Here is a 26,789-nt window from a genome sequence, read left to right as displayed (position 1 = left end):
CCATCATACAAGTTATTACTTGTACAAAACAATTGTACAAGTAATTACTTAAGTGTAAAGATTGAAAATAGTGTAGAAAAGAAAATGAATGATGATATATTTTAAAATTGTTGGATGACAATAAATCTTCTAATAATTCATTATTCACACGTGAAAGATACAGATAGACTATTAGTAATGTAAAGGAATCAAAACTAGGTTCCAAAAAGACACCACCTCAAAAATATTTCTTAAGGCAGTATGATGTTTTGAATGTAGCAGGAATTGAAAAACTCATTCGCAAAGGAGACGAAATTATCTATTATTGTACAGTTGATGAACTTTACCCTATTATTATAACAGCTCATTCTGGAGTTAGTCATGGAGGCGTACACAAACCTTATAAGGAGTTAAAAAAACCAATTTGCCAATATCAGCAGAGAAATTACCAGGATTTTCATTCAGATGTGTGAACAGTGTCGCTCTGAAACCACCAAATTAGTCGTTCGTCCTATCACTTCTACAGACTTCAATTCTCGTTGTAAGGTTGACCTTGTTGACTATCAGTCATGTCCAGATGGGGAATATAGGTGGATCATGCAAGTTACCAGGATCACTTTACCTAATGCAGTGTACTGCGCCCGTTCAAGACAAAAAGAGCAGCTGAAGTGGCATACCAAACTCACTGACATTTTTTTTACGTTTGGGAGCCCGACATATTCTGCAAAGTGATAATGGAAGGGAATTTCCGATTGATTTAATACAGAACTTAAATTTCTTCGGCCAGAGCTTCAATTGATGCATGGTGGACCACGTAACCCTCGAAGTCAGGGGATTATGTTTGCAAAAAAATGATAGAAGGGTTTCATTTTGTTTTTCCTTTTAACGACTTTGTCACTTTGCACAAGAAGTCCGTATTTAAATGACAACAAGCTGTTTAGCTTAATTTGCAAGGTGTCATGTTAGCTGAAGTTATAACTTTGCATCCGTCGTTTGACTGTAACCTAAAAACTAGTTAGAACTTAAAATATTCGAATATCAATAATAATAAACACTTGAAACAAAGAAAAGAAAAAGAAATACAATGCAAATTTGAAAATTCATACGCTGAATGATGTCACCTAAGCAAAAATAAACAAACACATAAATAAGAAAAAATAGTAAAAGAAAAAATAGCCCGACAAATGGAAAAAAAAAGATAACAAACCCAAAGAAAGGAGTTTTTGAAAAAAACATTTAAACAAATCAGTAGGAAGAGACAAATATAAGTCAAAGATAGTAAATTGTACAAGTTATTATCTTTTTATCAACAACAATTGTACAGGTAATTGATTGTACAATTATATTTGTACAAGTAATTACTTGTATGATGGCATCGTACTAGCAAATCCTTGTACAAAATAATAACATGTACACGACATATATACCATTATCGATTTTAAACAAAAAGACAGACAATCATACGGTGTATCATGTAGTTTATATACGTTTGTAAAGACAAAGTTTAAATATATCATTGAGCCAGTACTGCGTTAATTAAAGAGTTGATTTTAATGTCAGATTAGAAAATAAAAAAAAAAATTGGACACATGTATTTATAACATATAAAACATTGAAAACTATTTCTAAACCGTAAAAAGAGGCGTTGTAACGTTGTAAGGCGAGAGTAAAACAACAATGCCTTTGCTGTGCTCATAGTCTCCGTGTAGCATACGCTTCGTACTGTTGTAGATTTTAAATTATCTTTTCGTTTTTTTTTTCAGTTTGCTTTTTATTTAAGATTTTGAATATCACAAAATATATATCGTCTCTTTTCTGCCTGATTTACAATTTCGGCTTTCATACTCTTTTAGTGAAGGTTCTCTATGTTGTGTAAATTAAAGTGATTCCGTACGTTCATTTTTCTTAACTTTATAAAATGTAAGAATAAATCGATACAACAATTACCATCACTGATTCAATCGCATTGTCTTGAAATTTTCAGTTTATCATTTTTTGTTGGTTCATTTCCATGCAACATATTTCAATAAGGATAAACACAATTTCAAAAGAGGAACAACAAAGTGAAACATATCATTTCAACCACCACATAACCAAGTACTCAAAATAGACATACGTGTACAAAAAAAACCAACCACTCTAACACATAACCTGATTGTACGCAAAGCATCACTGATATTTACCGTCTGTGAACTGGCATATATCTGCAATTGGCATATAACTGTACATATTTAATAATTTTCTGCATAAGGATAAGTCTTTACCAAGTCAGGAATATAAGAGTTGTTTTCCATTTGTTTGATGTATATGGAATTTTTGATTTTGCCATTTGATAAAGGAATTTCCGTTTTGCCTTTACCCTTTTAGTTCGGTATTATAATAATAATAGTAAATTTAATAATATTAATAGTAATAATAATAAGTTTTATAATAACAAAATGAATTACGTAATGACTTCATTATTTCTATGTATTAAAATACAATTCCGGGCATCTTTATGCATAGTATTGTCGATTAATGTAACGACGATTCAATAGTTCACCGTGTATGTTAACCATAGACTCATATTTCATGGTAATATAGCAAGGTTGACAATCAGTCATTGTCAATAGCATGTCATACCATTCACACGCTACTTGTTGCTTCCCATGTTTCACAATACGGGTTGGTTGTCATTGCAGTATTGTGCTGTTGTTGGTCTAAATCTCTTCTTCTGTCATTTTGTCTGTTATATATTTCAGTTATTCGACCACATTGTCCACGTGAGTCACATATAATTTTCACGGAAGCTGCGGCTAGCCAAACCAACAGAATAGCAGCTGAAACACTGATGATAACAAAATGTATGTGTAGAGGTATCGAATATCCTTCTGAAATCAAATTCGATAAACAGAAAATTCATAAATCAGGGTAAATTTATAATTGTTTGACAATCGACATAAATGTGAAATGTATTATCAGAACATCAGAATGCACAAACTGCTTTTCAAAGGATATTGTTTTGTATGTTTGTGAAAGCATATCTTGTCACGTTAATTGTTGCAATATTCAAAACACATCAATGTGTTTCAGTTTTTGTTTTTTTGTTTGTTTTTTACTTGTTTTACAGTGATATAATTAAGTTATCAAGGTATTAAATTGAGTTTACTTTTGTGTTTTCCATGAGTATATGATGTTTTATATTCACTAAATTATCATGCAATTTTGATTATTGCCAAAACAATTTTCAGTATCTGTCGTCTTGTACAGCTCATAATCTGTCTAGTCTTACGATACGATTTGTACTGACAACACTCATCATTAAGGAATCTAGGAGTATAATTTGATACGCCAGACGAGGGTTTGTTGTACAGAAGGCTCATAAGTTGCGATCGAATCACTCAGTTGAAAGGTCAGTCAATTACGAAGTTAGAAACAAGTATTATCGAAAATTCCGAACAGTGTGCTAAATCATGGGACGTTAGACAATGTATTCACTGAGGGTATACAATCTTTTGTGTTTTGAATAATTCATTACTATCATAAACCGTGGTTATAAAACGCATCAAATATGCAATCACATTTTAATACTTGTACATGATATAATAGAAAAATAATAAATATTGAAACTTTTAAATACAGAAGACAACAGTTCTAGCACCTTAGACTAATATAGTTCATTATTTGTAAAAAACAAATCATCCTTATGTACAATGTATTAGAATATTGTTTAAAAGCGTTTGAAAAGAGGAAATATTACTACCATAAATAAATTTAAATAAACAGATTTTTAATTTGTAGTTCCAATATATAAATTGTATATATACAAAATATTTCAATAAATCCAACTTCAGAAATAAAAAGTAGTCATTATATTGTTAGCACGTGATTAAAAACTAAACAAGAAATATTGAAACTTTTAATTTTTGTCTACAAAATATGTAAATTAATATAGACTAATAAGATTCATGAAATGTGTAAAAAATTCCATTACGAGGCATCAAACGTATTTAATTGTGATGGCAGAATATGAGTTTAGAGAAAGAAACTGAACATTTACACTAATAAATATTGCCGACAAAAAATAAAAGTAAAAACGATATATATATTTATAGACTTGTTTATATTTTTTCGTTTCGATTTGTATTATATTCTCCTTCAGGTTTATATGATCCGTTCATTCTATTTCGACTCTACAAAATTCAAGAGTCTATCCTAAATTCAGGTCAAGTGTATGGCTTTCCAAATACTGTTTAGATTCCTAACATCACTGAAGAGACTTTAATTGTCGAAATCCGGATATGGGGTACAAATTTTTGCACCTCATGTTTGTTGTATACCATCTTTTCCGCAAGTTTATTGTTTTCTGTTTGGTATTAAATCAATACTTAGATCCATTTTGTTACATCTTGTGATACGTTTATTTTGCAATCGCCATGGCAGTCAGCAGGGTTTAAGAACATCAGTTGCTCGACCTGTTAGTCAAATGCGTTTTGTTGAAATATACTTTTTCACTTTTTGGTCTTTTGGAAAAAGTTGTTTGTGCTGTATTTAGACCCCTCTGTATATATATATTATATATATACACAAGTCTAAATTGAAAACAACGCTCAAATCTATCATTGGGTTGGACGAAAAACGCAATTTTTATACGTGTGCATGTAAAACAAATTTCTTGGTAGACGGGTCTAAATACAGCACAAACAACATATATATGCATAGTTGATTTCCATATGATGAAGACATTGTTTTTAATCAGTTTAATTGAAGTCTGGAGCCGGCATGTCAGTAACTGATAGTAATCAGTTGATTATCATAGCTATTTGCATAGTTTCTTCTGTTACATATTCTTTTATTGCACTCTGACTTCTTTTGAAATTAGTTTTGCTGTGAGCGTCTTGCTGTATGTGTGTGTGTGTATTCCACATTCGCCAGAGGTATAGAGGGCTCACAAAACATGTTGAACATATTTTTACATGTGTCCCAAGTCAGGAAATACAAGGCCTTGTTTATTTTTATTATTTGTTTTTGTATGTTTGTATGTTTCATGTTGAAGTGAGTTTAAGTAGTATACATCCTGAGGTACCATACTTAATCATGAATTCCAGTAAATGATTCTATAAAAAAAAAACACGTAGATGTGTATCTATATAGTTACATGAGTTTATCTACAACCACTATTTTGAAATACTAAGGATCTTCATAGTGACAGGGAGACATGAATGTATTGTTTAACGTACACTATAACATGTAGACAAATGTATTATGCTATAGCAATTACCTTTAACGTCTGAAATCATTGCCTGTTCCGGTGTACAATTTTAGGATTAAACGATTTGTTAATGAACTGTTTATCAAATTCACGAGAACATTGGATACCCATAGCGCAGTTGAGTGCTATTCTTAATTATGTCTGTGCTGCTTAATTGAACACTCTGAAATTAACAAGAGTTAATACTCATTTGCAGAAAAATACTAATCTAGCCCTACATTTTTCTCAACACATATGTATATTTTCTATTCTTGCATTGTACACGTTGTATCACAGATCAACACATGAACTTTAAAAAATAGAAATCAAAACCAAAATTAAATTTATTCAGAACATGAAATATTGAGCGCTGCATTTGTGTGCACCTGTCCTAAGTCAGGAACCTGATGTTCAGTGGTTGTCGTTTGTTGATGTGGTTCATAAGTGTTTCTCTTTTATTGTTTTTTATATAGATTAAACCGTTGGTTTTCTTGTTTGAATGGTTTTACACTAGTCATTTTTGAGGCCCATTATAGCTTGCTGTTCGGTGTGAGCCAAGGCCCCGTGTTGAAGGCCGTACTTTGACCTGTAATGGTTTACTTTTACAAATTTTGACTTTGATCGGAGAGTTGTCTCATTGGCACTCATACCACATCTTCTTATATCTACATATGAAATGATTTAACGTAAAATGTGTATGATTTAAAGCGTTCATGTTCAATCAACATGCCAAACCGTTTAGTATATACCCCAAATAATTCGTCGAGATCATTAGATATGGCAAAAGAAAAACAAATACATTGTAGTGTCTAATGGAGATAATGCTGCTACAATTTATTATGCGAGTATTTCACGGGAGGAATAAACTACAAAACAGTATGTCTACATATTCAAATATAAATATCGGATAGCATGTTTGGACTTTTATAATACCTATTAAGTGTTTTTTTCATTATTCATATCTTCAAATAGGGATTTAACGGATTATGATCGCTCATGCACTGCAGGGTAGCACAAATCCAACATGGTTTTATATTTCGTATCTGCCTGTATATCGTTGTGTAAAATTAATTTATCGGTTACTTTGTTTCTCTCCATCTTTTTGTCTTTATCTTTCTTGTTCTTTCCAACTTGATATTGGTATGATTACCCCATGCATCCATGGTACCACCTTCATATGCTTACCGTTGATAAATATTCAAAGAACTGGTCGTCTTTACACATGACCCATGAATTCATAAATACTTACTTCCCTTCCTAACATTTCTAGTATGTACAACTCGAAAATATAGATACTCACCCAGACACTGCAGTCTTTCATTTTTACGCCCGTCAAAGTGATTGTATTTATGAATGGAAATACTATTGAACAATTTATATTGTTCTTTTCATATCATTGATATCAATTCCTGTTATTGCTCTATCAAGGAAACGCTTATTTCCGAAATAAAATAGCGTGTTTGTCTATATATATATATATTTTTTTTTGTGTTTGACACCATTTGACAGAAAGTCCAATTTCTAGTTCAATATAGTGTTACCACCTTTCAATTTCAAATCTCTTTGCTACACATCTGATTGTATTTTATTTTATTTTTACTTTTAACATTTAAGTAATTCTTCTTATTCTTTTTTCTTTTAGATTTCAAAAGGCTAAACGATGGATATTTATGAAGATTTCAATCAAGTTGCGTAAATATATTGTTATATGAAAGTAACACTATGCACAGTTCGTGCGTCCTTAACACTTTTCCGGTTTAACTTTTACCAGGAACGCTCAAACCAAACCATTTGGAAGTTAGGGACGGATCAAATAAGTAGATACGTAAGGAGCTATGTGCTCAATAGGGTTTAATTGTAGATATACAGTTACATATTGATCATTTCACTTGTATCATCAGACGGCGGATACCAAAGGTATATTCAATTAACTCATCATGATACAACAAAATACAAAACGCAACAAATACAACTAAAGAGTGAACAACACAAACTCATAAAGAATCTGGATTTGTCTCAGGTCTTGCGGAATTGTATGAAAACCTCTTCGACATGTGGCACCTTTCGTGTTGTTCAATTGCTACTACACATTTGATTTAATAACAGTTAGAGTCAAATGTTTACAAAGTAGATAAGCTATTTTACTCGTCTCGTGATTATATCATACTCACTAATCCATTCAATTTTAATTGTATTTTGACATAATTGTAGCTCTTTTACTTTTAACGGGCTATTGATAATTATTATTTAACAGATACACTTCTTCATTGTTCTTGTGGAATGCTTTTTGTGTAAGTTTGTTTGTAATGAAAGTGATTGATGAACTGTATCTTGTAATATCTAATTATTTTGTGTATTTTGTGTATCCTCGATTTGGACTCGGTCCTGAAGAAAATTTCAAAATTGACGGCAATATCGAGAACAAAATTTCATTTAGAAATGTGCAATCTAGAATAAGAAACAAACTTCAAGTACTCGCAAAGCGGTTTGTGTTTGTATCGGCAAACAAAGCAGCCAACAATGTGGTGGTGGTATGTCGTAAATACTACACGGACGTTCTTAAGAATGAAATTTTAAATTCTTCTACATTCAAGTCCGTGCGCACCACAGAGAGTCATATAGTAAACAATCATATTATAACCACATCACAGATTAAGACCTCTGGACATTTGAAGGTCCCTACTATGTATTGGTTACTTAAACTACACAAAAAACCAGTAAAATACCGTTTCATCGCGACCTCTAGTAAGTGTTCTACAACTAATATTTCAATGCTTTTAATTAGTTCCTTACTCAAAGAACTTATTAACTTTTGTAATAAAACATATGAAAATAGTGGAATTAACTATTTTTGGAGTGTAAAATATTCTTTGGATGTTTAAGATAAATTACGAGCCTTTGATGGTCCTTTTAATTCTGTTGACAGCTTTGCCTTTTTAACTGTTTACACTACCCGTCCACACAATCATATTACACTAAAGTTTTCCTATTTAATTAAATGGTCGTTTGGTAAATCTGAATGCAAATATATTTGCTGCTACTCATTTAAAGCCTTCTTCTTTAATAAGAAAGGTAATGCTAGATATACTTACTGGAGGTGTGATGAGATGATTGAAGCTGTTAATTTTCTCCTTGACAATATTAATGTACGTTTCGGCAATAAAGTTTATCGACAGGTTGTAGGTATTCCTATGGGCACCAATTGCGCCCCTTTAATAGCAGACTTGTTCTTGTACCGTTATGGTACATGGACAAACTTAGTAAAGACCCGTATAAATTGCATTTAATTGATAAATTCAACAACACTTATCGTTATCTCGATGATATTTTTTTCGTTAAATAATCAAGAATTTTCTAAATATACTTCCGAAATTTACCTAAAAATAACGTACTTTAATTAAATCAAATATAAACGGTAATAACTGTCCTTTCCTAGATTTAGATATTTCAGGTTTACACTGAAAACTCTACACTAAAATTTACGACAAAAGGGACAATTTATCGTTCCCTATTGTTAATTTTCTTTTTTTGGACCGTGATGTTCCTTAGGCACCATCTTGCGGTGTGTATATATCTCAACTCGTTCGCTATGCCCGTGTTTGCTGTGACGTTTTGAATTTCAATGAACGTAATCTGTGTATTAGTGGTAAATTATTAAGCCAGGGATTTCGGTACCACAAATTACTTAAAACCTTTACAATTCTTCCATAGATATAGAGATTTGGTTTGGAAGTTTGGTTGTTTTTAACGGGATAACACATCCTAATATTTACGCAGATGTTGTTTACCGAGTCCGGAAATTAAGATACAATTCGGGTAAACCTATCAACCCTTTAAATAAACTTATTCTAAGAGGTAACCAATTCAACACTATAATTAGATATTTGAATATTGTTTTATTGGTATTAATATTGATGTTGTTACCAATAAATTAAGATCAAACTAAGCATTATTTTATATACATATGCACATTCTACAATCTGTTGATACCTGCATCTTGGCATTGCACAGGGTCATGTTTATCTCTGATTGTTAATGACATCTTTACACTAAATCTTTTGGATGTTGGATGTGTATTGATTGATATTTTAGTCTTAGATGCATGATTTTTTGTATTAGTTGTTATTGGCTTTTAACTAGCTGTCAGTAACTGCGAGTACTCTCAGATCTGTACTTAGTGTCTTTTTGTTTTTGGGATGTATAAGAACTCTGCTACGTCCACTCTGTGTTTTTGTATGATGTATTTCTGCTTTTTATCGATCTGATAAGTTGAGCCCTTTTCAACTGATTTTTTATAGTTTGTTCCTTTGTTGTACTGTTACACCACTGTCTCAGGTTAAGGGAAAGGTTGGCGCACCTTCAAACTAGTTTAACACCGCCACATTCTGTATGTGCCTGTCCCAAGTCAGGAGCCTGTTATTCAGTGGTTGTCGTTTGTTACTGTATATCATATTAGTTTTTCGATCATTATTTTGTACATAAATTAGGCTGTTAGTTTTCTTGTTTGAACTGTTTTACATTTTGACATTTCGGGGCCTTTTATAGCTGACTATGCGGTATGGGTTTTTACTCATTGTTGAAGGCCGTACGGTGACCTATAGTTGTTAATTTCTGTGCCATTTAGTCTCTTGTGGAGAGTTGTCTCATTGGCAATCATACCACATCTTCTTATTTTAAAATTTATTCAGATGTAATTATCATGCTGCTGAAAGTGTATTTCATTGTCATTCAAAGTTTTAAGTTAAGGAAAATGTCTCCCATTGAACTTTTTTATGTCTTGATTTAAGAATAACATGATTCTTTTCGCAATTTAATTGTGCTATACAAGCGTTGATCAAACCTTTTGTTTCCGCTCATCATATTAAAAATGTGCGCACAATCAACCCTTTACAACCCTATAAAACTACAAACAGAACCATTCAATTACTTGCATAATTATGCTACAACCATGAACTGATTTTTTAATGTTTGGTTTGTTTTCCAATGTAATGTTGTCATTTTATACAGACATAAAATATAATCTTTGAATGACTCTCAATTTTTGTTAGTCAGTGAAAAATACTGATTCTTATGAAACAGACGTATATTATAATTGTTTATGAACCAGGTTATGTGCAATACATTTTATTACTGGTTATCTTAGGTAATTTTGTAATGTTTGTTTACCAGCTTGTTGATGTTGATATCATGTCTTTGACAGTTTCTGTTAAATTTGTTCTCTGAGAGAAATTTGTGGTTGCAAAATTTGTATAGACATCTGATCCACATTCAGGAAAAATGTCACAGAGTGGTCCAGGACACAAATTACAGATCAGATGACTTCTCTGTTGCCAAAAGATCTTCGGCTGCGAAGAAAACATTAAGCTAGCGATTTGAGAAAAAAAAAAACATCGTATTGTTCAACCAACTAATGATTGTAAACTTAAAACACATTTATTGTCGATTTCAGTCTTCATACCACATTACCCTTTTGAAAATTTCTTTTTATAGGGAACCCAGTAATGCTAATGTAGTCCACAATGAACAGTTACTGTTGATCCCAAATCACTGTAAATTTAAAGGAAAATGTCCGCAATGAACATGTTCAAAACGTTATTTGCTGTTTCTCATAGAATATCGACACATCCACACATTGTCAGATAATTCACTGTGAAATGCTGAACGAATACAAACATTAATACAACATTTAAACCTCATTGTACTTTTTGTATATTCATATGACATGACATATTGTGAAACAAAAATTAAAACTGTACGCGTTTTTTTTTTTTTTTTGCATACAAGTCGCCAAAACAAAATTCTTCCAATAATTTACACGATGTATATTGTAGTTTAGATAAACAGTCTTACAAATGAATTACATTTTTTTTTAAATTTGCACATTTCATTAAAGACATAGACCAATTGTTTTTCTGTTGTTTTGTAATCCAGGATGGGAAAAGACCTAATATATCGCATTTGAAGTTGTCCTAGTCTACAAAGTACAATCATTTGCATTATATCTGAATGCTGAACACCGGTCTACAGATATAATCTTGTGAATAAACAAAACTGTTTTGCTTGAAATGTCTACGAATTTCTTAGATGTTTTCTTGCAGGCAGTTAACATCAACTTGGAAAGGTCGAAGAACAGAATTTATTAAAAAAAACCAATACATTTCTTCATTGTAACAGTTCAGTATCGACGGCAACATGCCGGATAAACGTTTCCTACCATCACTTGCTGTCTATGGTACCTAGACAGTAATTAGTTTCTTGTACTTTGTGGTATGTTTGTGGGATCTTTGACAATATCTTGTGAATGCCTTGTATGTGATGAACGCAGTTACATATGCAATCAACAGGATACCAAAAACCATGATTGTATCTTTATTCTCTTAAACATCTTAATTTGTGAAATGAAGGTAATCGAAAATGTTTCATAACAGCATGATATTGTTTAGTTAAGACAGCTTCTAATAAACGTCTATATTTGAATTGCAAACCATAGGATCTTCAAATCTCCGCTCCATCAATGCAGTGTTTATTAATATTGACTTTTATGATGTTAAATTTACCTTTTGAGTTTGAACAGTTTTCAGTATTTAACGAAATGTTTATTGACTTTTCAGCGAATTGCCTTGAGCAGCATGGACACATTATTGCCATCTTGCTATTGTATCTACCGTTTGTCCACTGGCACAGGCTAAATATAAAAATATATATATATATTTCTATTTACCAAACACTGTATATTTAGCATATATTATTTCACGTGAAGAATAAGCATAGATATATATTTTTTTTAAATTTGTATCACGAAAAATACCTTTTCAGCAATAAAAAAAACAACAAAAAAACCAATTAATTAACTCTGTTATGGATTTCGCTATTGGGCAATTGTTAAGGCAGATTGTGGTCCAAATTGAAAACGAAAACAAAATAATACTTTATCAAATAATGTAGTTTACATCATGTTTTTTTTATACAGTATGCATCATGAGTCATGGAGTTTTGTTTTACCTTGCTGGTAGAATGATTTTGTAAAGATTATCCATTCTATATCTTTTTTGATAGTACACACTAGATGAATAAAAAAAACACACACACACAAGACATCAACGTGTACGTTGCATCAATGGAAGTATCCAGTGTACTCTGAGGATAATTTAGGAATTATGATTATGGTTTTTTTCTAGCAAAATATACTGACTTGAATGTACTAAGGCATTGTATTGCTTTGCTGTAAGGAACAACACATTCGTGTTCGTTGCCACATGCTTTTGAACGCAATAATTTTCTGAAGTGTGCATTGTATTAAGCATATTTTAATAAGACAGCCTATACAATAGGTTTGGTTAGTTTGTCCTTATCAACATTCTTAACCCCAGATTTGAATAATGTTCATGTTACGCACTTGTTTCGGATGTTATGTTGACTGGTACTATGTTTCCCTATATGTATTTGTCAACTGCTGTTTTGTTTTTTGTATACCCTTTTCAATTGTCCATGTATTTCTGAACAATTTTGACCGATAGTATACATGTTAGCGGCAATAAGTAAAATTAGGCATTAAGCTGAAATCCTGGGCAATAAGCTAACGCCTAGGCAGTAAGTCTAAATAAGGATAGGCATTAGTCTTCAATTCTAGAATTTAAACTTAAATCCTGAACATTATGCCGAGGCACTAATGTTAATGCCTAAAATGAAAATGAGAGAAAATAAAAAGAAATTTATTCAAAGTTAAAATACATTTTGTACATAATAAAATAATAAGCGTTGAAGTTTAAATGTCAATTACATGAAGTGAAATATTGATATTTAAACTCATTGAACAAACCTCTTAAAATATATGTATACTTGTTGGATAGTTGTCCCATTGACAATCATACCACATCTTCTTATTTTTATATTGATAGAAAATTGTATTGACATTTTTGTTAACGCTTGGTGCGGAGCTATGGCACAGACTATTTCACAGTTTTAAGTTTTTCTAGCATTTGCACCTGGTGATTGTCCAATACCTTTGTGTAGAGCAGAATTCTTTTGTCTATGGACGAGTTTGATTCCATTTGACCACTGTTAATTTGTGGTTCCTCATCCATGCAGTAAGCATGCCATGAATATTTCCGTTTGACCACTCAATACTTCCCTGTGATTGGAGATGTATTGGCTTCCAGTGAACAATAACTAGTTCATTTATTCAGATATAACCTAAGTTGTAAATTCACGACCGTTGTCACTTTGCTGCTTATGTTACACCAAATATTGTGAAAATCTAAATTAAATTAGAAGCCACCATTGAAGCACGTTTTGACGTAAGAGCTCTAGTAATATAAAATAGTTTAAGGTGATCGTAGTACACCATAAGAAAATATTGTTTCCATCTTACTTTGATTGTAAATCCATTAAATGAACCTGTCCTCTATTGTTAAACTCTTTGAATAAAACGGGTTTTACTACTACTGCCTTCCCTGTGCACTTTTTATCATGTTACAATTTTCACAAAATGGAAATAGTACAATGGAATCATGGAAAATGTTCGGATAACCATTATTATGTTGTTTAATTATACGGTCTTTAATAATAATAATAATAGGCCGCTATGACACTTTCTGCATGTGTTTTTCACAAAATACCATACAGTTCCTCTAGAAAAACATAAACTTTGAAATTTCCCTCATCATTCTCTTTGACTTTAGTTACCAGTCTTTCAAAAGTCCTCAAATAGTAAAAAATATCATACCATTTTAAATTGTAATAGTCTATAGCTGCCTTCTTCTCTGATTTGAAAAAATTAAACTTTACCAAATGGTCATTGTACTTTTGCCTTGGGTAGACAATCTTTGTTTTCTCTGATTCAAATTTATATTCCGCAAAGATCCAAGAAATTTGTTGTTGCTTCAATGCTAATAATCTAGATTAAGAAGTGAAAAGACAAGATGGGTATTTAAGAAAACTTTACATATCCAATAAAACAGATAGAAAGATGATGTGATTGGCAAAATTTCATATCTTCAGGTGTCAATTTTTGACCAGCTCAAACCGGCTCGACCAGTGAAGAGTGACTTTTCTTTAAATAATTTTCAGATAGAATCTTCAATTTCCCCTTTTCCATTAGATACAATTATTTGTTTGAAATATTTTGTTTTTGAAATACCACAAAAAAATACCAGTAAGTTCTGTTTTGAATACGAAAAAACACTTAACATTGAGGATCTTTGAAATATATTTACATTAAGTTTTGGAATATAGTTTTTAAAATATTATTCATCAAGAATATTTCACCGAATGTACACGTATTAGGAAGATAAACCAAAATTACAAAGTTCACTTATTGCCTGAAACGATGTTCGACAATAGGTTGAATAATCTTCATCAGATTTCAGAAAATAAGCTTAATGCATGAAAATTTCAGGCAATAAATTAATGCATAGGCGTTAGCTTATTGCCTAGGATTTAAGCTTAATGCCTAATTTCACTTATTGCCGCTAACGTATATATTGCCACACGAAGCAAAAACAGTTTTAAAACAGCAATGCAGCATTTATTCTGTCGATACCATTGATGATTCCATTATTTTATTGATGATACTATTCTTAACCCAAAATTAATAATTTCCTTTTAAAAATCTGATTTAGGTATATACAATCACGGGTATTGGTGTACTTACATATATCTTGAATGTTGTCCACTTTAGAAACTTTTATAATTATAATCTATTAGATCAAAGAAACTGTTGATCAAATGTAAAAATCAATAGTACTTGTGATCATTTATCTAAATTTCCGGCGTTTGTAAATTAAATTGATTTCCTCTTGTGCTTATACCAGGGAAATATTTGTTTCCGAAATGAAATAATGTGAATATGTGTTTTAATTACAATTATTTTAATAAAACATAACATTGGGTTTATAGGTTAATAATTTGGTCAATCTTTTTACTAATAAAAAAGCTTATTTTAGTCTTTGATACATTATTTTTTATTAGATTTTATTTGCTTTGAAATAACTGTCAGTAACTCCGAATACTCTCATATATGTACGTTGTGTCTTTCTTGTTTTTAACGTGCTTGTTCAAAAAGTAACAGTCAGTAGAACGGCTTGTAACCCTACTCGGACACATTATTCTGACTCGGAGCCGACCAGTCTTTGTTCTTACTCCTTAATATCATTTCCTAAGCGGGGAAGTAGCAAATACCAATTTCAAAGTCTTTGGTGTGACCCGGCCTTGGTTCGAACCCATGATCTCTCGCACTCGAGGCGAACATTCTACCATGACTACACCAAAGCGGTCATGCAGTTAAGGTTGCACTTTGTAAATACAGCTGTTTCTCAAACCACGCCTCTTTTGGGGAGATATAAAATATTCATAGATATGTTAATTTGTTAATGTAATGGTTCCCATTTATGATCTCTGTGTTTCATTTCATAGAGACATCACTTGGGAATGTAACCAGTATAGAAAAACATGGTAGCGCCTAAATTTTAATTCTTAGGAGGTCCAAATATGGAGGTAAGGGTAATATAGAATTTTAGTATAAGTTTAAACTCTTAGAAGTTCAGGGCATATAAATGTTGAAAATATGCCGCACAGCCCTATATTTTGACCTTTGAATAAAATAGAAGTGCATATAAACTTTCCGTTCTGGGATATTATTTTTCACGAAACTTCATAGTAAAAGTGTAACAGTTTTACCCGCAAAGAGAGTTCCTATGGGAAATTGCATTGTCTATATTTACAGAATTGCAACCTTAAGAATGTCGCTTCAATAGACCACAATGATGTAATGTATAAAGGATATAACAACATAACATTTAATATAGGACATAAATGATAGATTGGTACTAGGATTCAACCTCTCAGCTACATGTCATATTATTATAATTTTGTCATTTAAACCTATGACTTCAAGCTGTTTGTATATTTTCTCATCTGTTTCTTCTTCTGTTGTTTTTTTTTTTCATCTATCACGATCTTTATTTTCATTCATGATTTGTATAACTTTATGTACAAAATGTTACGAAAGTACCACAGGTGTTAATAACTGTACCAAATCGAGTACAACGGCTTGTTATATACATAATTTACATATCATAAATGATTATCTTAAAATAAAAGTCATGACCATTTACAGAGTCCAGTTTCATTAACTCTACACTTCAATAGGCTGATGTTGTGTTCGTTTTGGAAATATTCTACTTGCACTTGAAGAAGAAATATACGACACTCTTTTCAGTTCCATAGCGTTACTCACTGGTCTGTCAGAGGCCGATTTTCGGTTACTTTTTCTGTTAAATATTCGAGATTCTCGACCATATCGTTTTCTAGTGTTACGTAGACAACTTGCACAAGCTGCTGATAGCAAAACCAACAACAGAGCAGCTGATACACTGATCATATAAATATATATTTCTGGAAGTGATCCTTCTGAAAATATAAACTACATAATGTAAATTCAGGATTGTGCATTATTTACTGCGATATTTCTACCTTGGACTGAAATGCAAAATTTTGAAGTGTAATTTCTAAAGACTTTAGGATTACAAATACAGTTTTTTTTTAAATGACTTAAAATTGTGTTCATAAACATACGTCCTTTTAAAACTTCATAATTAAGGATTAATAGAAAGTTGAGACAGTTGAACACACCTTAGGATAATATGAGTTATATCTATGATTAATGAAACTCACTAAAAATAATGCTATTTTTTTCCAAACATGTTGTATTTTAAAACCTCGCCATTCATATTTCAATTAACAATGTTTTCATTTATCACAGAGTAAAAACGATATAGCTGGTTTGTTTCCGACGAGTACATATATTAAGACACAAATCTGAACTGTCTAGCTTTTGGAGTCATTTAATCCTAATGTTTGTTTCACTGTCACAACTATCGATTTACCCTTGCTTTATGAAGTTTCAGAAAGGATTTGTAATTGAACGCACTTTTAATGGAAATCAGTGATGTGCACATATAGACTTACCGGTATAATTATTATAAGTGGTGGAAAATAATATGAAAGATAATCGACTGTTATAGATGAATATAATACATTTCAAGATCGTACGCGTGTTGTATTTCTATATAGTGTGAACTTTTATTTTCAAAGATGTCATATGTTTAACATGTACGACATTAACAAGTAACGGTTTTCATACATTCAAATAGTGAGACATATATATGTGACTTATCAATACAATGTCTGATTAAGTATAACGTCATGAACAATTTTGCAAAGTAGTAATTGGCATACTAATCAAAACCATCATGATTCCATAATAACGATATAATTTAACAAGAGGAAAACCCGAAACGTCAATATTTCGTTTCCAAGATTACCTGTTGTATTTGAAACCATGGTAGTATTGTCTGCACCAGTTGACGACATAAATGTATCGGAAGTTTCCATGTTTTCTCCTAATTAAATAGATCAAGTTCAGATAACCATTTGCGTCCTCAGTAATTTTCTTTTCAGAGATCTAGACAAAAACATAAAGTAGGTCTTGTTATATAATGGCCGTTACCTACATGTAGTGCATTATTCATGAATCATTTCTGTAGGAAAAGTTACAATTTATTGATTATAACAGACAGCGAGATCAATAAGCAGATATCTCAACACAGACAACGTTAATATAATATTAAACATCAGCCAAACGCACCTGACAAATATCACACAAAGCATTTAAACTAATCATATTTTATGTTAGATAAAGTTATTTGCCACACTAACACTGAACATTCTTATTAGTTAGAAAATTACTGAAATACTTGATTTAAATCTCAATATAGTATATCATTGACAAAATTCATTGGTTTACATTTTAGACTTGCGTGTAATAAAAGCATGATAAGCATGACATGTGATACTTATGTATTGGAAATTCGTTGTATTGCCTTCTTTTCAAATCATACCACCTTCCCCAATAAAAATAAAACCCGACAAAACATATAAATTTCGCTTTTAGGGAAAAAATGTTATTTGTTGTGTCTATTTAGTTATTTATTGTCTTATTGTGTACTTGTGTTTGTTCTCAGTTTTCTCATTGTACTACTTTTGCTATCTTCTTATATATTTTTTAATTTCAGTAAACTTGGATTACGTGTACGTGTATGTTATTACTATAGATGTCTTGTGTGCCATAGAATTATTGAGAGGCATCTGATGACCTATAAGTGCTTTTTGTGTATTTCGCAAATTACGAGTCAATTATACATGTTATAGTAAATAAAACATTTAAAAACCAGTCTCTGTCATAGCCAGTTATACACATCAGCTTGATGCCGGAAATATTTGTATATCGATTTCACTATTTTTATAGCATTGTCCTAAAGTTACGCTTTGAACTTTTGGTTCGTTTTAAAACAATTGATACATATTTTTTGTATTCACCTTAATTAATAACGTTTACAATAAAAACAAAATGAATGCAAGGAATTTATAAAAGTAAAATAACAAAGAAACATAACAATGAGTAGCGATCATTTTAAACGATGCACAATCAAAATTACTTTAGAAATCGTAAAAGGAGGGACCGAATTTGTTTAAGTTTAATGTTTTTCATAATTGATTAAGACGTTGTAAGAGAGGAATATTTTTTTTTTCATAATTGCTTTAGACAATGTTAGAGAGGAATACCTTTTTCATAATTGCTTTAGACGTTGTAAGAGAGGAATACTTATTGCTCTTAACTAACTCGAGCTAGGTACTGATTTTATGAAATCAAAACATATACGATTAATAGCTTTGTAGTTGTTTGCACTTCTCATTTGTGCTAAATGTAATACATTTTGACCTAAATAATGAATTGAAGGAATATGTTGTTAGAGTAAACAGACCAAATATGGTCATATTAGATTGTATTGCTAACACGAGATCCATTCCATATTGAAAATCTAAACATACATCAAATTCAACAGATGTAAAAGCAGTTCACTTTTATAATTAAGCAGAGTACATGCATGATGAATGAAGACATGTCATAATCCAACGAACAGATTTGCTGCTCAGTCATATTTTTTTTTAATACATTACTTATTTGCAAACAAAAAATGCGTAAGTTTTTTTAATTGTACTATCTAAGTATAAGTCAGGACGAACGCTTGTCAACTTTCCATGAACTACTAAAATATAAAGATATTTATAAGGTAGAACAAAAATTTGAACTCCCAAATATGAAATTATCCAAAACTTATTGCGATTGACTTGTAGTGTATTTTCATTTTACACAAAGTATGCTGACACGGAACATAACAAATACCGGCACATTGCAATGGAAATGTTTTGAATGATTTTTAGTTTAGTTTTATTAAATCATATTTATGTTATAAACTGGATATCCCATAAGTCTTTGTTACAATACATAATTTTTTAAATAAGACTTATACATGCATATTTAAAATGCCAATAAAATACAACTATTGACTTAATGTAATAAATATAATTACCCTTTGATAGACAGTCACCCTATTGTTTAAACACATACTTGTTGGCATAAATCAATTCAAGTACATACTTGTTGGCTTTAATCAATTCTAGACACACATTAATGTATTAGGATCAGAAAATATCTAACGGAAATGCATACATGCTAAAAAAGATAAAACACCTTCCTTCGAAAATATCACTTACAAAAATTGTTACATTGTAATACAAACTATTATTCACATTTTAATGAAGTCCTGTGAAATAGGCATATCGTTTAGTTCAACAATGAAATATTATTTTTGTCATTACATTTTGGTCATAGGTGTTTGATTGGTTATTGACCCGGAACAATAATACGTTTAACATATTGTGCCATATTAAGTATAAAACAATATGAAACTAACATAGCTATGCATGCAAAAATAACCCAACATAGAAAACAATACGAAGGAAACAGTAATCATGAAACACTAACAAAAGAAGAAACGAAGCAAAGAAAACAAATCAAAAGCTAACATACATGACACACGAAAACTGAATTTATGATGAATGGGATAACATAAGAGTTCAATAAAATAATAATCAAAAAATTTAATAAAATTAAATAAAAAAAGACCTACAATCACAAAAGCATTTTCCACTACACCAACTTCTAACGATTTGTGTCTTATTTTTATGTGTTTGACATACAGTAAGGCATATGTAGTTCATTAGGAAGTGTTGTTTGTAGTTAAAAAAATGTAATACTCACACAACATGTTTTCATAATCAGTATTCCTTGAACATGTGTGTTAATTGTTGTACGTTAGACGCCTTCTTACATTTATTCAATTGCTAGTTTTGTTATATCTATTGATTTATATCGAATTGTATTTTAAGTAGGACTGTTTTGTTATAATTGTATAACTGTTGACAAGTTTGAATCAAAAAGATGCCGTAAAATGTACACGTTGCAAATGAAATTACCGGTTAAAACTAGTTTTCGATATTGCATAAATTACAAGAACCAACTAGAATTAAATATGTTTAATTTCTCTACTTACACATGCTAAGGCCACACCGATTTGATTAATAGTTTTTTGGATTGTCTCGCTCCTTTTTTTGGAGAAATAGACTTTTCAATAAAAAAAAAAAAAAAAAAAAAAAAAATTACCGCTTCTGCAAATTTTTGGTCCGCATGCCGCTCCAAAATTAGTATCTCATTGAATATTTTTTCACATAGACGTTTTCTGTTGCATATAATGCTCTTATTGTTTTAAACGATTTTGTGATAAATCGATTTGTAAATAAAAGGTAAAAAATCGGGATGGCAGCTTGCAGTTGTTTCAGCTCATTGCCGTTGACAAGTTGTTATTGAACACACTGTTATCCGAAATGCTTCTCGTTTTATCTTTAAAGACCTGTTCTAGGATGCAACAATTAAAAATCTTTCGTTAAATGACGACAAACACATCAATATTTGTTAGAACCATCGTCACCCCCCGATCCTTCTTTCAACAGGCATAGAACTACTTATCTTTTAATGAAATGAATTGTAAATTCGCATGAACTTTAAAAAAAAAAGCACAGACGTATTTGATTTGATGAAATCCCATATCCCCTTGTCAGTCTTTTGGCATGCAAGCATAACTCTTCTTTTGCTGGGGGGATTTAACGAGTTCCAACGAGACCAAGGTGATGCCGTATTGTGATTGGCAAGCTCATAATAATTAAGGGTGTGTAATTGGTTCAAACCACTTCTAGTCAAGCTTAAATACATTACAGATTAATACTGGTTCTCTGTAACTATTTAAACTTTTATATAGGGAGTGTGGCACGCATGGTCATAGATTTTCTTCAAACTTCGCACACTTACTAGTCTTGATGAAACAAACAAAAAATGGCAAAATTTTGGTTGCTAAGCATATCAGTTGCCATAGCAACCGATGACCAGTTTTACTTCTTCTGGATATCTATGATTTTAAGCTGAAAATGGCTATTTTCAACATAATTTTTCATAATAAATGATTAAAAGAAAGAATATTTTTTTATGATTTTATTAAATATATGCATTTTATTAATGTAATTTAATAACTGATATTTTCATATTCATTTTTAATCATAATCACATATACCCCCCTTTTTATGTGGTTTGCATTAGTTAAAAAATACCCTTTTGAGGTCATTTTTGAATGCTCACCATAATTTTTTGCGGACACCTGAGTTATAGGTCAACCATCAATTCATAAATACCATAGTCTTGTCTTATCAATGATGCGAAAAAGTAATGGGGAAGTATGTCTCATTTTTTTGTTACCATGGATTCAAAATGCTTAGTTTTCATTTTTTCAGAACAAATTTTTTGGAAATTTTTGGAAAAAAAATGCTTTTAAACCTAATTCTGCAGTCAGAAAAAAATAAATAAATATACAATTTGTAGAAATGATTGTAATCATCAAAATTTGAAACATATTCATACATAAGGGTATTATAGTTTTAACTGTGTTGTTATGGAAACAATTTCATGATGATACACAAGTTTAAAACAATTTTGAAAAAGTTTCAGTTAGTTTCTTAAATGTGCACAAAAGCAGGAAAACGAAGATTATTAAGTTTCACTGTATACACACATGTGTATATACAAATAATTTTGCTGGTATAGTATATCGATAATGGTGTTACCACTTGAATGAAACACATACAATTTCTCTAATCTGGATAAAAGTGCTGATTATGAAGAAATTGCAGTCTGTTTTCATGATTATGAAAAATGTACAAGAAAAACAATGACTGCATCTAGAAAAAACAAATAAAATCATTTAAAAAATTCTATATTCAATTATGCAATATTTGCCATTGAATGTGTTGCCATGGAAACATGCTGTCCATTTGCAAAAATACTGATAAGTGCTAATTTTTACAAATTCATTTAATGAATTTCGATACATATAACAAAGAGTGTATACAATTTTGTAAAAAAGAAATGATCGATTAGTTGTGGTTTGCTTTATGTCCAGTGTCAAACATCTCATGCATATTTCAGAAGAGAACAAAACCAATAAATTTAATAGGAACATTGTAGGTCCTGTGCTAGTTTACTGAACAAAAACTTCAATAATTTGAAACAATTCAACACAATAAAAATTAGAACCAAAAGAGTCAGACGTTGATCCTCTAAAAAAATGATAATTGACCATCTAACCTTTCTATAAAGGAAAAAGTACCTTTATTATGAACTGTTTATTTTTCTTATTCATTCTTAAACTCAATGTTGAAATGGCAAAGCATGTATACATGTAGCTATACGTTTTGAATAATATTGTACTATTGGATGTTGAGTATCTACATGAAGATCATTTTTATAAAAGTTATAAAAAATCAAAAAAATCAAAAAGGTCCTTCAATAGGTGTAAGCTGGGATGAAGGCAGACAATTTGAAATATCACTAGAAATCGGGATCAAGGACAGAAATTTCAATAGATCAACTAGGGAGCCCCTAAAAAAAGGGCGTAACAAGCAAGGGTGGGTACGATCGGCCGTCGACCTGATGGTCACTGCTATTCATCCGACACATTTCTTGTTTGACATTCTGGCCGGGGAGGAATTTTCGAGATTTTCCAAAAAGTTGCGTTTCCCTAAGAGGACCCACGGAAAATCGGTCAGCGGGTGACTGCTGGACTTACAACGAGCAGTAGGGGGAAAATATACCATCTAGACAATTGTCATATCAGGGGTACCACTGACTGCCTTAAGAGATGCCCTCTACATTCATGCTTCAGTGATTCCATATGTAATCAACCAAATGTTTCCAATGAAAGGAGGGGGCGGGCCCTCATGGCCCCCTGGATCCGCCTTTGGTAGCACTATATTTACATTAGTATAAGGCATTGGATTATTGAAATTTGAGAAAATAACAGTAATCTTAATGGATTTTTAGCAGCAAATTAAAAAATATTGACAACATGATAACTCTTTACACAGGGTAACTTTAAAAGAATTATATGCATGTACATATACTTTGATTTCCACTGAAAGTCCATTACAAAAAGATGTTTCTCAAAATTAGAATATACATGTAATTGTCTTTCTTTAAACAAAAAAAAATTATATTTTACTTTGAAGCAGAAGTCTATGTTTATAACATATTATCATGTGACTTTTTGTCCGCGACTTTTTGTCTGTGACTTTTTGTCCTACATTCTGACCGTTATCATGACCAGAAAAAATGACTTAATACCTATTTAAATGTAATAGGCTTTGCATCAAATTTATAGAAACACTTAGATTGAACCATTAATTCTATCAAATAAGAAAATATAAAATGATTTACAAACTTTCAGGAACATAGACTAAGACAAGGCTCTGATAACCCTCAAGTTAAGTCCGCGAATATGTTTACTTATATTTTATGAAAATATTTTAAACTACAAAGATATCGTGCATGCAGGGGCTCGGGCATACCTCAAGTAGTCTGCGAAATGTGTATTTGTTTTTGTGAAAATATTAAAAACTGCCAAGATATCCTGCAGTACGTGGAAATAACTATTTACTGTTAGAAAATATTAAAAAACAAACTATATTGGATTTATTAACTTACATGTATGTATGGACTACTTCAAACACACCTTTTTAGTTACTTTATATTTGTGATCAAACCTGTCAAATTATAACCGGTAATATACAACATAATTTACAACACAGTTAAGTACAATATACTACATAATACCATAAAAAGTTTAAATAATTCGGTGCTCGTCATAGTACCCTAAACTGTTTTACCCAGTTTTTTACCATTCAATCTTAATTCTATTTTTTTTTTTATAAATTTAAAGAAAATCCCATAATATATAAATAAGTATTAGGTAGTACAACGACCAGGACCCAGTCAACGTTGGTCAGGTCAAGTTTTTTTTTTTACCAAAAACATATATTTTACCTGTTTTTTTTTGATACTATGAAATAACACAGAAATTTTCATCGGTCAGGTCATTGCTATTGTTGGTCAGGTTATTGTCAACGTTAGAACGGTCACGTTATCTAAATATTTTATATTTTTTTCTATATTTTTTTATTAATTTATATATTAAATGATTAAACTTTATTATATTTCAAATCTAACATAAACCTTTAAAGAAATAAAAAAGTTATTAGCATTTTCATTTGGTCCTGGCATTGTCAGCGTTGGTCAGGTCACGTTTAATGAAGATTTAAAAAAGTTTTCTATATTTTTTTTCTTATATTTATGTATTGAATGGTCTAAATTTATAACAATTCAAATTTAACATAAATCCTTTGAGAAATAAAAAAGTTATTAGCGTTTTCGTTTTGGTCCAGTCATAAGTGTAACCCATCAAAGGGAGATAATTCGTATTGTGTGGAAAATTGCACAATGATAATTTTTTAGAAATTAATTTCGCATGTTTCTAGGTAGATTCCCCATAACTTTTTTTGAATTTTGACTAAAACAAGAATGAAATTAATTGTTTTTGTGTTTCTTTTTAAAAGATGTAGCCGCATTATTTCACAACACTACACCAAATATTGTATTTTTCTCAAAAATCCCAACTTTCTCTGCTGTTACCATGGTAACCAACCAATATATATATCGGTTGACATTATTTTTCTGACTAGTCTAATAGGATCAACATATCTGCCAATTTTCAGAAAGATCGGTGACTATGTGTGCCGAAAAAGTTTAAGTGATTACAGAGAATGAGTATTAAGGAGCAAAAGGAAAGAAATATTTTGCTCAGTAAGAAAAATGAATGTGAATGGGGTGACAGGTATTTTAAGGGAATATTTCAATACATTTGGATCAACATGTATAGCAATATAACTATCTTACTCAGGATGTTATTTTAGTACAAAGCAAGAATTATTCATCTCACTCATTATTTTGATCCTAAATATGCATACATTGTTCCAACTGTGTATCAAACAGCCAATAAATAAAGGCAACAGTAGTATACCACTGTTCAATAGTCATAATTCGATTAAGCAAAAACAAATCCGGGTAACAAACTAAAACCGAGGGAAACACATCAACTATAAGAGGAAAACAACGGAACAACAGACACACTGAACTACAACAATAAACAATCATTACCATATAATGAAAACTATCAAATATCTTTCAGGGGCATTTTCTTTTGGATACATACACATATTTTAATTTTATTCAACATGTGTCATTTACCTAACTAACATACTTCCTCATTTCCTCATGTAAAACTGCATCTGCTATGCTTCCTAAATATATATATGGATTTAAATGAAAATTCACATAGACAACGCTTACTTGAAGAAAATAACTAAAATTAACTAAACCACAGTGAGACAAGAAAGTCTGATATGGTACAGGCACCAATAAATCAAATTATATGCATTAGAGGATCTGTTTTTCTATGAAATAACCCAGTTATAACATGTACATAAATTGTACAAATTATAAATGACACAACTTAAAAAAAATATATACCGCTCGCTTCACTTACAGAGCACTCGTCTAAAAAAACTCATTTTCAAGAAATATTTGAAAACAAAATAATTTCGCTCGCTCGCCCCATATTTTTTGGAGCTTTTGTCCAAAGAACTATTAATCAATTTGCTGTGGCCTAAGTGCATAAAAGTGTTTCAAATGTGGTTACATTTTAACGAATGCGACTGTCTGTGTTTTTGCTGTACAATTGCACATTATATTATATTTGTACTTGAATGTTTCTACTTTTGGTGTATATTGTTTATTGATTTATTACTTTAAATGTTAAGCCATCATATGAATGAATTTACGTTAGTATGGACCGATTACACCCTCTTATACATTTAAAACATAAAAACTAGCATAATTTGTAAATGATGATACACAATTTTCAAATTATGACTCCTATCATACCAGTTCAAAAATATTGGGAGTATGTTAAGGTTAAATGAGTTTCTTTTCAGTCTATCAGGCACAATTTACCGAAATACATCTTGAACGTTTCTAATATTCTTTCTTTTTCTTCCAAGTATTGTAATATTTTTATTTTGACAATAACTTTAGAATAGAGCAGATTTGATTAATGATACTCCAGAAAGACGTACAACTCAGTGCTAACAATTATGGCATTGATATCAAAATTATAAAATTTCACGGTTGTTAAACTTAATGAAGGTCAAATGGGCGTAAAAGAAGAATTTCTATATTAGC

General features: G+C 30.9%; 2 long non-coding RNA genes across 4 annotated transcripts in view; both read right to left on the bottom strand.

Annotated features, from left to right (window-relative positions):
• LOC127718307 (uncharacterized) overlaps positions 1–14,895 on the bottom strand; it is a 40,408-nt gene extending 25,513 nt beyond the window's left edge. The window contains exon 1 of the long non-coding RNA XR_007989724.1: positions 14,862–14,895. This is a non-coding gene — a long non-coding RNA (uncharacterized LOC127718307). The remainder of the gene's footprint in view (positions 1–14,861) is intronic.
• A 1,399-nt stretch (positions 14,896–16,294) lies between these two features.
• Positions 16,295–26,789, bottom strand: part of LOC127718304 (uncharacterized) — a 105,802-nt gene continuing 95,307 nt past the window's right edge. Inside the window, exons 1-3 of one of the 3 annotated variants that reach the window (XR_007989720.1) lie at positions 19,826–19,972; positions 17,533–17,672; positions 16,295–16,618 (exon numbers count right to left, since the gene is read on the bottom strand). This is a non-coding gene — a long non-coding RNA (uncharacterized LOC127718304). The other 2 variants (XR_007989718.1, XR_007989719.1) reach the window with 2 other exon arrangements.

The sequence above is a fragment of the Mytilus californianus genome, unplaced genomic scaffold (genome assembly GCF_021869535.1).
Source record: "Mytilus californianus isolate M0D057914Y unplaced genomic scaffold, xbMytCali1.0.p SCAF_10, whole genome shotgun sequence".
Classification (NCBI taxonomy): Eukaryota; Metazoa; Mollusca; class Bivalvia; order Mytilida; family Mytilidae; genus Mytilus; species Mytilus californianus.
This window is presented reverse-complemented; position numbering and strand designations above follow the sequence as displayed.